This window comes from Rattus norvegicus, chromosome 5 (assembly GCF_036323735.1).
Source record: "Rattus norvegicus strain BN/NHsdMcwi chromosome 5, GRCr8, whole genome shotgun sequence".
NCBI lineage: Eukaryota > Metazoa > Chordata > Mammalia > Rodentia > Muridae > Rattus > Rattus norvegicus.
In genome coordinates, this window is record NC_086023.1 from 7,821,414 (window position 1) to 7,833,134 (window position 11,721).

The 11,721-nt window shown below is 44.9% G+C and overlaps 1 protein-coding gene and 2 long non-coding RNA genes across 9 annotated transcripts in view; 1 reads left to right on the top strand and 2 right to left on the bottom strand.

Moving 5' to 3' along the window:
- Stau2 (staufen double-stranded RNA binding protein 2) overlaps positions 1-11,721 on the top strand; it is a 244,679-nt gene that overhangs the window by 197,886 nt on the left and 35,072 nt on the right. The gene's annotated exons all lie outside the window — the stretch shown is intronic.
- LOC102555040 (uncharacterized) overlaps positions 1-11,721 on the bottom strand; it is a 133,966-nt gene that overhangs the window by 22,994 nt on the left and 99,251 nt on the right. The window lies entirely within an intron of this gene.
- On the bottom strand, positions 1,329-7,474 carry LOC134486911 (uncharacterized). Its single transcript, XR_010066470.1, has 2 exons — positions 5,043-7,474; positions 1,329-4,468 (listed from the first exon to the last, which is right to left on the bottom strand). It is a non-coding gene; the product is annotated as an uncharacterized LOC134486911 (long non-coding RNA).

The window sequence follows — 11,721 nt, forward strand, 5'->3', positions numbered from 1 at the left end:
TCTGCCCTGCAATGTCTCCTGTTTTAGATTCCATGCTCTCTTTCTGACACTGATCACACTGGGCACAGAGTTCAAACAAGATTCCTGTGGAAGGTATAAAGCAAACATTAAATATTGTTTTTGGTTCTGATACAAGGAACTCTCCAGAGGTATGGGAGCTCTGCTTGTATCTCTTTGAGAAGAAAACCACCCATTTATGACACCTCATTTGCTTAAGTAGCACCCATGCCTCTTGACTGCCTAGGTGCAGGTGCACAGTGAGCTGAATCTCAAGGTGACCCTGCACACGAGGCTGTTAACTTGAACTTTTAGATAGTTCCAATCAGCTAATAGGCTAAAAATTAAACATCACATTCCCCAATTGTCTGTACTTAATAACATTTTTATGTCACTATGAGGCATTCTTAGTTTTTCAGTCTGGGAAAATGGTTTTGTTAGCAGTGTATCTTATAGCTCAAATAAAAGATCACTGTTAGAAAAGTAAAACTGGGTTCAATCCCCACCACAACCAGTCACTCAATAATAAATAAAACTCAAGGGTCCAGACATGGGGCGCAGTGCTTAAGCACTTGCCTACACATATGAGGTCCTGGGTTCCATCTCTAGCACCACAAAATCAAATCACAACATGAGCTGAGCCCTTCAGCCCATCTTAGCACAAGTAGAGATAAAATGTGGTTGGCTGAGTGACTTTGGTTACTATGACTGTGAAGGGTGTCCTGGTTGCCGTCTGTTTGTGGTAGAAAGTGTCTGCATGAAGTCAGTTTACAAAGGACCAGTGCAAAGACTCTCTTCCTTTGGGTTCTTATCATATCTAGAAATATGTTCCGGGCACTAGCTATATTAACTTGTTTAGTTTTAGGTTGTATTAAGTTTCAGCTAAAAAGGGTCTCTTTTCATCAGAAATCTCTTCTTTATGCTTAATAATTGTTATACCCAGTGGCCAGAGGTACAAACAGTTCTCCAAAATTGAGGTTCACAGTGTTAATCTGCCAACTCATGCATAATCCCTGCAGAGAGAACACAGCCCTTCAATTCTAGCTGCCTCTAATGAGGCATGTGCCACCCACCTATTAGGGTACAGTAGAGATCAAATGATATGCAGAACAGGTGAGGAGCCAGCATAGCCCCATCTGAAGCTGTTAGACACACCAGAAGCTAGAGGCAGCCAAAGCATCTTTTCAGGTATAAAAATACACTTAAATTAGGGAGAAAATACCCTACCTGCCTGGGTAGTCACTACACACACACACACACACACACACACACACACACACACACATACAGATATTCATGCATGCCAAATACGTCTCTTGAAACGTCAGAGCTCTTGGAGTATCACATTTCGTTCTGAACACGGACTGTACAGTGCCCCTGTAGGTCTGTGTGTACAGTGGCTCTTCAGTAGTACGGAGTATACCCTTAGCGGAAGACGGCTTGCTCAGAGCTTCAGTGCTTGCCATTGGCTATGATGTTGCTCACTCAAGTTCCTAAGGTGCTGACTTAACCCAGCTGTACTCTCCTTCATGGCAGTTTCTGTTTTTAAGTCAAATGTTGATTCTCACATAGTCAAGAGACAGAGGCAGGCCGGCTGCACAATCCCAGCCTCAAACTGAGAACCTGGGATCTCCTTGGTCAACTTCCTCTTTTACCTGGTGTTTAATTTTTAAATGGACACAGAGTTGTGTCTAAAATACTGACGGGCAAATTTAAAGACCTGATTTGAAAAATTTAAAAACAAAACTTGTATAATCTCAGCAGTCAGAAAGCAGAGGCAGGGGGAGAGCTGCCAGTATGAAGTCAGCCGGGAAGGGATACGTAGAGACCGTGTTTCAGCAATAGACAGCTGGGCCATTTGAATGGACAAATGATTAGTGGCATCAAGGAGTTTTGTTGTTAACTTTTCTTAGATGTGACAATATGGTATGTGCTGATGTTTAAAAACATCTCTAAAAACATCTTTAAATTCTGTCTCTCCCTCCTTCCTCCCCCATTCATGAGGGTGTGGAACTCAGGTTCACAGGCTAGCACAGTACCCTTACTACTGAGAAATCTTGCTGTCCCTGGTTCAGTTTTTTGGTTTGGTTTGGTTTGGTTTTGATGGTCTCCTTTGGAGAGAAATACAGTGAAATTGTACAGTTGCTGGGACTTGCTTTAAGTTCACTTAGAATTGCAGTGGGGACAGGCTAGGAGCTGTCAGTGGTTGAAGGTGAGCCCAAGGTCATGTGTCTCCATTATCCCATCTTCTGAGTATCTGTGGGCTTCAGATTTTTACACTTATAATATGCGTTTTAAGGAAAGGAAGGAGGTAAGGTCCAAAGAATTGATTCAGCTCAACTCTCTGCTCAGCAACGCTAACACGATGGCTGTCCTTCAGTCCCAGCCCATCACTTTTGTGTGTGACCACAGCCCCACTGCAGCTCCTGTGCCAACCTCTTCTATGCATCTGTCTGTCCAGCCCCTGTAGCACTGGACTTCTGTAAAAAGAAATATTTAGAGTATCATTTAAAAATGTAATTTGAAGGAATTGAAAGCTTAAAAACAAGGCAGGTGAGGTCTGCCACATGGACACGAGCTTCTGTACACGATGGGAGACACGACTAGTAATTTCAGGTGACTTTGACCAGTAACTTCTTCCCAGTCCTCAGAGAGCAGCATGATTGGCTTTAAGAATTGACTTAAAGTAAATTGTTTCCTTAAAATCTGTTGACAGTGTATAGGAAAGCAGAAGGAAAGACACCATAACTGGTTTAGAGCAGCTAGTGCATGCTGGGATAGAGGCCATATTGGTCTGTTGATACTCTGCTAACAATGATTCTCCTTGTCATTTGGTTTAGTCCACTTGAACTCTGAACACTTGCACATCTCTGTGGGCACTTATATGTCCCTGGCTTCTTATGTCCCCTGGGCTTCTGGCCAGCAGATCAGCCATGCATGCGAGTGTCATGAGAGAGGCAAGCATTTCTTCAGATTTGAAAGGAAACTACAGTCTAGATCCAGTCACCCTAGAGGCTTAGGATGAGAATGAATTTGATACCACTGTCTGTCCCTTCATTTTCACAGATGGCTGCTTTTAAGGCCTGAGTGTAACCTTCATTTCCTATTACTAGAAACATATTGAATCAGATCTACCATCATGATCAAGGAAATGTGTTCTTTAGTCTGAATAAGGCTCCTAATTCCCAAGAATTACCCATTGCATAAAGCTGGAGTATTTGAAAACTCTGAACTGCTTGGTTTTAGAGAAAGCTAGATAGCTTCTGAGAAACAGAGCAGAAATGAGTAAATATGGTTTCAGTTTCAGGTGATTATTTATATTTGCAAAGAGAAATGACCCATGGCAGGTAGATAGGCCAGGAAGTGATATGAAAGACCAGGTGTTCTCAAGGTGAATTCTGTATTGTGACCAAATGGGACTCAGGGCTGTGTGAGAGGCCTAGGCCCTGATTGTGTAGCTGCCCAGAGATCTTTCTGTGCTGTTCGGAAAATATGTACTTTCTATTTGTTTGATTTTTTTTTTTTTGAGTCAGGGTCTGAGAAGTCCCTTGACTCATCCTTTGCCTCCCAAGAGTATAGGTATATACCACTCAACACTAATATGTGTTTCTGAATAAAAAATAATCCCTAAGGCTCCATTAAATGATAATAAACATGATTTCTAATCGAGAGAACAGGTGTTTCCAGCACTAATATATGAGATCCTGAACCATTTGTCAGTCAGGGGTCATCATGTGTCAGCCCTGCCATTAGAACACATGAGTTACATGTGTTACAGTGGCTTACACTTCTAGTTTTACATCACTTAATTTCATATCATCCTGTGATTGTTTAGTTTTATGAATCACCAGCAAAACGAAATGTGGGGGCTGGAAAGGACAGGGGAGCCTTAGCAGGCAGGGAGCGTGGATGCTAATCTACAGGGTGTTTCTGAGTACCATGTAGTCATGCAAGCCACTCAAGCACAGGAAGATGGAGCTAAAGGAGTCTCCCAGGGCTCCACACTAGTATTAAATCAGAGCCAATCATATGTCTGGGAAAATCCTTTGTCTGTTTTTACTCTTGTCATTATCTATGTGATGTGTGCAAGTAAGCCATGACATGCTGTGAGTGGAGGACAGAGGACAACTTTTGGGGTCTCATTTTCCATTATGTGGGCTCCAGCTTGTGCAACACACATCTTCCCCAACTGGGCCATCTTGGTTCTAACTCACTTTTCTAGTGGTTTCTCATGTAGAAAACCACAAAATTTATAAGAGACTTCAAAAAAGGAACAAAGTCAAAAATTTGAAACTATCATCTAATGAATTATCAGTTTCCATGGCTCTGTAAATCCACTGGACGTCCAGATATTTTTATTGAACCAATTATGGTAAGAGAAGCACAGTTGCATCCTCTGAGGTGCCTCTCAGCCTCTGAAGCAAATGGAGGTTCTCCTCCCCGGCTGCATCCTGATCTCTGGGGACAAAACCTGAAAGGCAGGAGGTATCAGAAAGCTGTCGAAGCAGTCCTAACTGGAATCCAAACTTCTACTGAGACAGGATGGGAGCAGAAAAGCTCCTGTGTACGTGTTGTATTTCACACCCTTGCTATCAGTGTGGGGCCCAGGACGCAGTCCCCAAGGGCGACTGCCATTCCGTCCTCAAATGACATCAACTTGATTCCATGCCTTACATAAATAGCACTGCTTTGTGCACAGTTTCATTTGGTACTATTTCTGTAGATAATTGTGTCATCAGGGCCATCTTCACTGCTGTATATTATCCCGAATATGATTACCTCATGTCTGCTTATTTTGTCTACTCATTAGTTTTCAAGTAGAGTGGCCCTGTGCCTTCTTCCTCCTAAGTCTGTAGAGACTCTACAGCACTGTCAGTTAGGGAGATTCCCAGCACGATGTAGCATTTCCAGCACACAGATTACTTACCTCTTGGAAGAGTAAGTGGAATTTAGCTTTATTAATTTCAAAAGGCATGGGCTAACTTAAGTGTCACCCATCCTATCTCTTTCCCACAACAAACACACCCATAACTGACAGTACACACCTCTTAGTCTTAGCACCAGGACTAGGCTGCTGAGCGCCTTGCCCCACCTTTGCCGGCTTTGCTTTAGCTTCTGTTGTTGTAGAGAGACTGTGGGTAGAAGCTGTTGGAAGTATACTGTCCATGCTTCAGGTGAGGTTAAGGATTCAAAAATATCCCTGTAATATACTTTATCCATGGTAAGTTGACAGTGTTTAGATGAGGATCAGTACAGACATCTTCCCCAAACATGGTCACCCAGCTTTTTCTCACACTTTTAAAGATAATATATAATTTTTACTGCTCCAAAATATGCAGTTCTGGCAAAGCCGAGTAGATGTGGGTGGGCATTTTAAGAGAAAGTACCTACAGCTTTCAGGGGCTGGATAAAGACCTGCCTTAGATGCTGCCTCCTCTTCAAGCTTTTCAGAGCTTTGTCTGTTTTAACTATGTAAACCACATGCTACAATAAGTTATTAAAAGATATATAGTCCATAAATTATCCTTGCAGACAATATTTCATTAGTAACTCCAAGGTAGGCAGAGAAGCTTGTGTGGATCGCAACATATGGCACCGCCCCTTCCGGTTTATAGCGGTGCTTACTTCTTGTGCTGGAAGTGTCCGCCCCTTCCGGTTTGTTGCCGTGGTTACTAATTGTGCTGGGAATGTCCGCCATCCTTTCATAAATGCTCTTCTTCACTGAATCCTTCTTTCTGCCTGATGTCCCTGTCACCAGGAAGAGAGGGAGAATGGAAAGATGTTCTAGGCTTTCTAGAGCTTGGCACACCGTCAGAGCCGCCTTGTGATTTTATTTTTCAGATAGGAAGCATTTAATCCTTACGACAGTGTTGTTAAAGCATTAGACCAGGCATTGGTTCTGCAATCCAAAATCACTGGCAAACCCAAGGCCAAGGCTACACTGTCTTTCAAACATAGTTGAGATCTTAAGCCCAGACTGATCTGAGGCTCCTCGCTAAGGCCAGCCCAGTTCATGGGCTGGTTCCTGCCAGAGTTTCCCCTATAACCGGGGGATGCACACTACCTGCTCCTGAGTCATCTGGTTATTGGCCTTGAACTCAGATCAGGCAGCTAAGGCCACATGACCTGCTGCCACATACAGTGTGCATGACCCATCATGTGCTACATATGCATTTTGCCACACAGCCTATCATTTGACACGAGACTCTCCAAGTCTTCTATATGTTTTCTCTAATATGTAGTTTTCCGAATTTAGTGCTCTGGGTGCCTAGACAGTTGCACAGGCAGTCTTCATGAAAATCGCCTCTGGCCATCTGCAGCATGCAGCCTGCGTCAGCGGCTCTCCGTAGTCCCCTCCGTCAGAGCTGCCAGCACTGCGGCAGACAACATCATTCACCACTATAGGGAGAATGGCGATTTCATACAGGCACTCCTGCCATCCTGAGCACACTCACCACCCCCACAGCTTAAAACTGAGAGAAGATTCTATTGCATATGGTTTCCTTTCCTTTCCTAAAGCTGCTGCTGAGTCATTTCCCCTTCATAACAGGCTGGTTTTCACCAATACCTTTAATTACACTAGTTCTTTTTAATAAAGCTCATTTTTATTGACTTGCTCTGTGCTTAATGAATTCTCCCTGGTGAAACAGGAGCCCACAGAATGGCATGCACAGTGACCCCAGATTAAAGCTGGAGGTGGGCTGTATTTCTCTATCTCCTTTGTCTGTTAGCTGTACATGCTTCTCTCTCTGTCTGTCTGTCTCTCTCTTGCACACACGTATGCTGAACCAACTTAGTTGAAAACTGTATCTCCCTATTAAATGGATTTCCCTTACTGTATGGTATAAAATTCAGAAAACTTTGTATTATACATTTAAAAAAATTAGCACATTGAGTCAGTCAGATTTTAAATGACCTTTAAAGAAACTTCAAAAGTTCTTTCAGTAAAGCCAACAGTTGGGTTTTTTTTATTGTGAATAAGGATTCCTCCCCTTTTCTCCCCCCATAGATATGTGTGTGCACGTGTGTGTGTGTGTGTGTGTGTGTGTGTGTGTGAGTGTGTGTGCTGCTGTTGTTGATAGTTTTATAATAATAGTGTTTTCATAGCTAAACACTTGGGACCAAAGATAGCATATATTTCACTAAAAAACAAACAGCGACTTAATTTGGCCTTGTTTATGCTTCAACGTGAGGCCAATGTTTCATTTCCCTCGGGTTAACCCTCCAGAGTCCTGTTCACCTCTGTCTGCCCCGCCTTCCTTGGATATAGTGCACGGCTTGCAGTTACATCTTCCTGCTAGTACATCAGTGACACTGTTCTGATTGGGTGTCGCCCAACCACATGGTTTTCTGTGATGCAGCATTTTAAACCCAGTGGCGTCTCTTCTTAGCACATCAGTTTTCTTCTCCTGTTTTGACAAGTTTGTCCTTCTCCACCTAATTGGGGTAACACCAGTACCCTGTCCTCACAGGGTACCCCCCCTGTCTAATAACAGCCAGTCCCCCCCATCCCCCACCGCACCCCCCACCCCTCAGTCTACTACAGTGTCAGCCAGCAGCTGAACCAGGGCAGAGGAGTGATGTGCACAGATTTGGTTTGAGGCCTCTGTCTCCTGCAGGCTCCAGTCAGTCAGGGCGCAGGCTTCTGGCCAACAGAGCGCCACCAACTCCTACATCTCAGCTTGAATCTCTTGTTCCTGTTTTCCTTTCCTCTCAACCCCAGAGCCTTGTGCATGTTAGGCAAATCCTCCACACTGAGCTACACCGACAGCACCGTATCTTTTCACAGGAGTAGTAACCAAGTATTGGAATCTGAGAAAATTAAGTATAACAGATACGAACTATTGGGGGAAAGAGGAAGCAAAGGACACATGGGAGATGGCCTCTGCACTAAACCAGCACCAGGGAACAATGAGAAAAGCTGGGAGCCATTAGCCCACCAGGTGGATGGGTGGTAGAGACGTAAAGAGCCAACAGTGACTCAAAGTAAGCAGCACCCAACGTTGCTGGAAACTGGTCAAAGTGTTTCTGCTCCTAGGAAAGCCGGAGTAGTGCTGCCTTGGTCAGTTCTGCCTGTGTGTGTGTGTGTTGGGGGGGGGGGGGGCTGCTGTGTCTAACACTTTTACTCTTCCACCATCCCAGCTCACTGCTCAGCACTGCTTAGCAAAGCTTTCTTCCATCTGGTTAGGCATGCTCTGCTGCTACCAGCGGTGAAGTGGCCAGCACACACTGACTAATCCAGAGGCTTTCCTAGTTCCCTTCTGCACCCAGCTCTTCCCTTTATAGACAGGAGCAAAACCAAGGCAGGCATGGTGCCTTAAATCTATGATTCGAGCACTCAGGCGGCTGAGACAGGACTATGCCTTCAAGCCCAGCATGAGAAATATAGCAAGAACTGATCTCAAAAAAAAAAAAAAAAAAAAAAATCTTGAGGGAAACCAGTAGCTATTTCCCAGACTACCTCGCAGCCATGGCTGCCACTATCACCTGGTTTTGCCGTGGAGATAGAAACTAATACCTACTGCCCACCAATCTGACTTAGACCTGAATGTACTCGGTTGTAAAACAAATCTAATGTATTAGTGACCAGGAGAACTGATCCTGGCCACACTCTCTCTCTTATACAAAGTATCAGGTCTACTTGTACAGGGGAAATTAAGGTTCAGAGAAGCTAAGTCACTTGTCTGAAGGCACAGAGCCTGTGCGTTTTGAGAGACCCAGAACAAGGCTCCGTCTTCAGATAGCCAGTTAAATTCCAGCTAAGTGAGGTCAACTTTATATAAAAATAAAAATCCGTCCTCACGCCTGGGAGCTCGTGCCCAGGTCTGCCTGGTCGCTTCACGGGTCACTTGGGCGACAACTCTTTCGTTCCAGCTTCAGCCCTGTATGCAGCCTCAATCTGAGTATTTCCCCGTGTGAGTCCTGCACAGTGGAATCCATAACTTGCTAGTCTGTGTTCCTTCTGTTCTTCTCAGTTTCTTTTCTTCTTAAGCTGACTGTGGACAGAATCTGTGCAGCTGCACCAACTCCCACCTTCTTCAGTCCCATCCTCCTCCACCCATGGCCTCCCCTCCCCCAGCGCCTTCCAATTCTCCACCACTGTCAAACCTGCTCCGTGAGAGAGCACACAGGGGGAGTGGCCAAACCCAGACCCTCACAGAGGCTGGGATAGCTTCCCACTGAGCTATATCCCCAGTTCAGCCTCACTTTTTTCTAACTCCTAAGCCAAGTTTTCAGAAGGGAGCAGAAGTGGCTTCTTTCCAATTTGTCATTCAAATCTAGGGGTGGGGTCACTGGTCCTCTCTGCTCCAGCATTCCTACCTGTAAAAAGATAAATGCTCTCTTTTGTACCGCACAGTGGTGGGACATTCTGAGGAAAGCTAGGTTTTGATTCTGCTAACTTTGGTTTGTGCTCATAGACATGGCTTTTGAGTTTGGGAAAGCATAGATTAAAAGTAAGGTTTCTTCCCCCAATAATACTTCAGATATACATGAAGTGTGTACATACATACATACATACATACATACATACATACACACATACATACACACACACAATTTAATTAATGATAAATTCTAGACGTTTTCACATTCCACAGGAGTGCACATTTGGCAGTTCAGAATAGTCCTGAGTCCCTAAAGGTAGCCTTCCCTTTGGTTATGCCCGAAGCTTGAAAGACAAATTAAAGGAGAGGAAGAAGGTTTGATGCTACGGGATCACGGTGACAAAGATGTGGGCATAACAGGACTCCCAGAGCCAGGCTATTCCCAGGGCCATTGTGTGCAGGCCACGGTGCAGCCATCTGGAATCACTGTCATTCAGCAAGGTACTTGGCATCAGAGAGCACTGCTCATTTCATGCTGAGTGGGTGGTGACCTGAAGGAGGCCACAGAAAGATACAGCCTAGAGAATCAGTGAGAGCTCTGGCAGGGAGGCAGCACTGAAGTGTTCAAAGGGAGAGCTCGATGGGGAAGGCCGAATGGATCAATGGGGCGGTGACTCTGGAAGGGGCCCCCAAGGGAAGATGGTTTGAGTTGCCAGGGTGGCTTCTCTTTTCCCTCTTCTGTGTCACATTCTTCTGTTCGCCAACCTCTTGACACTGGCTTAAGTTTCTCTCCACCCTCTTTTCTCTTTGCTTTCGTCCTGGATTATTCTTTATCCTGCCCAGAGCCGTCATCCTCTCCTGTAAGCCAGAGGGAGGAGCGTTGCTCAAGCCCTCCCACCTCCCCTCGGCAGGAATTTTATCACAAAGACTAGAGATGTGATAGCTCAGAAATTATTTAAGGAACCAGAACTCAGCCAGAAGAAAGCCAAGTATGTTCTGTCGTTGTGTTCAGATGAACAGAGTGTGAAATTAATAGAAACGAATGAATAGCTATGATTCTGGACCTGGGGAACTGAGTGAGAAAACTGGAGCTTGGTATCGTTCATTGGTTGTTCGAAGCAGTGATCTGCGATGGCAGCAGGTTGTGTGCTCCTAGCCGGGATGTAAATGACACTCTCTGGCATCTCTGCTGTATGGTGGTCTGGTCAAGAGAAGAAGGCGAGAGCCATGGGAGTGCTGAAATGGTTCGCTGGTTAAGAGGACTGTTAGGGTAGTTAGGGTAGTTAGGGTATGTTAGGTTACCTGGTTCCCAGCACCATCTCAACTGCCTGCAATTCCAGCTCCAGGGAACCTGACTCCACGGGCATGATGGATATACATGTACTCTCATACAACAGGTACACACACATGATTAAAAGTACCTCCTTCTCTCCCCCTAACATTCCCCTCTCTCCCCTCCCTTTCTTTAAGGCATGAGCTTTTGGACATAGTGCTAATAACATTATCCGCCTTCAAGAAAGTGTGAAAGTTAGGCCAAAACAAAATAAAGGCCCTACAGAGAAATGAGAGGGAAGTGGTGCCTGAGCCAGCGTACCTAAGAGCTGTGGTGTTTGGGGCTGGCCTTGTCATACTGAAAGCGAGGGGTTGCCCCTGGGAAGGCCAGGTGGGGCGGAAACCGGCAGGTGATGTTCTGTGCACGCAGAAAGGGAAATGATGTGCAGCCGTCCAAACTTGGGCTAAGAAATCAGAAGGGAGCTGGGCTCATCTTTTTCTGCTGACTTCTCTGCTCAGGTGCTCTTAGGAGAACACACCTGCACGGGAACGTCCAAAGCAGGGACATGGTTTTCAGCAAGAGTAGAAGGTGTCCTGTTGATAAGTAGTTCTGTGCATTTGTTTTTGTCTCATTCATAAAACAGTAACAAGAAAATAGTATCCAAATAGAAGCAACCTCCATGGGCAGTGACGTCATGTGAGCATCACAAAAGCATAGCCATAGCTCCTTCATTACTCACGGGAGCCCAACTTTTTATCATTCTGAAGGAGGTTATTCTTTCATACAAACTGTAGGACTCATCTACCTTCCCAATTTCCTTTCTGCTAAGAGTATTATTGTAAGCCATGCTCAGCTTAAAATTCTTTCTAAATATTTTGTTTCCATGTGTTTTAAGAGAAACACTGAACTACTTAAGCAGCAACAGCAGCAGCAGCAGCAGTGTGTGTGTGTGTGTGTGTGTGTGTGTGTGTGTGTGTGTGTGTGTGTGTGAAAGTGTGTTCTGCTGTGAACAAACGTTGCATTGTATATTATACGGAGCTGCTGTCTTGCTTCTTGAACAGAGCACCTGGTGTTACTGGTTTCAAAGAATATTTTCAGATTGGCAGTTGGAGTCTCTTCATAGAG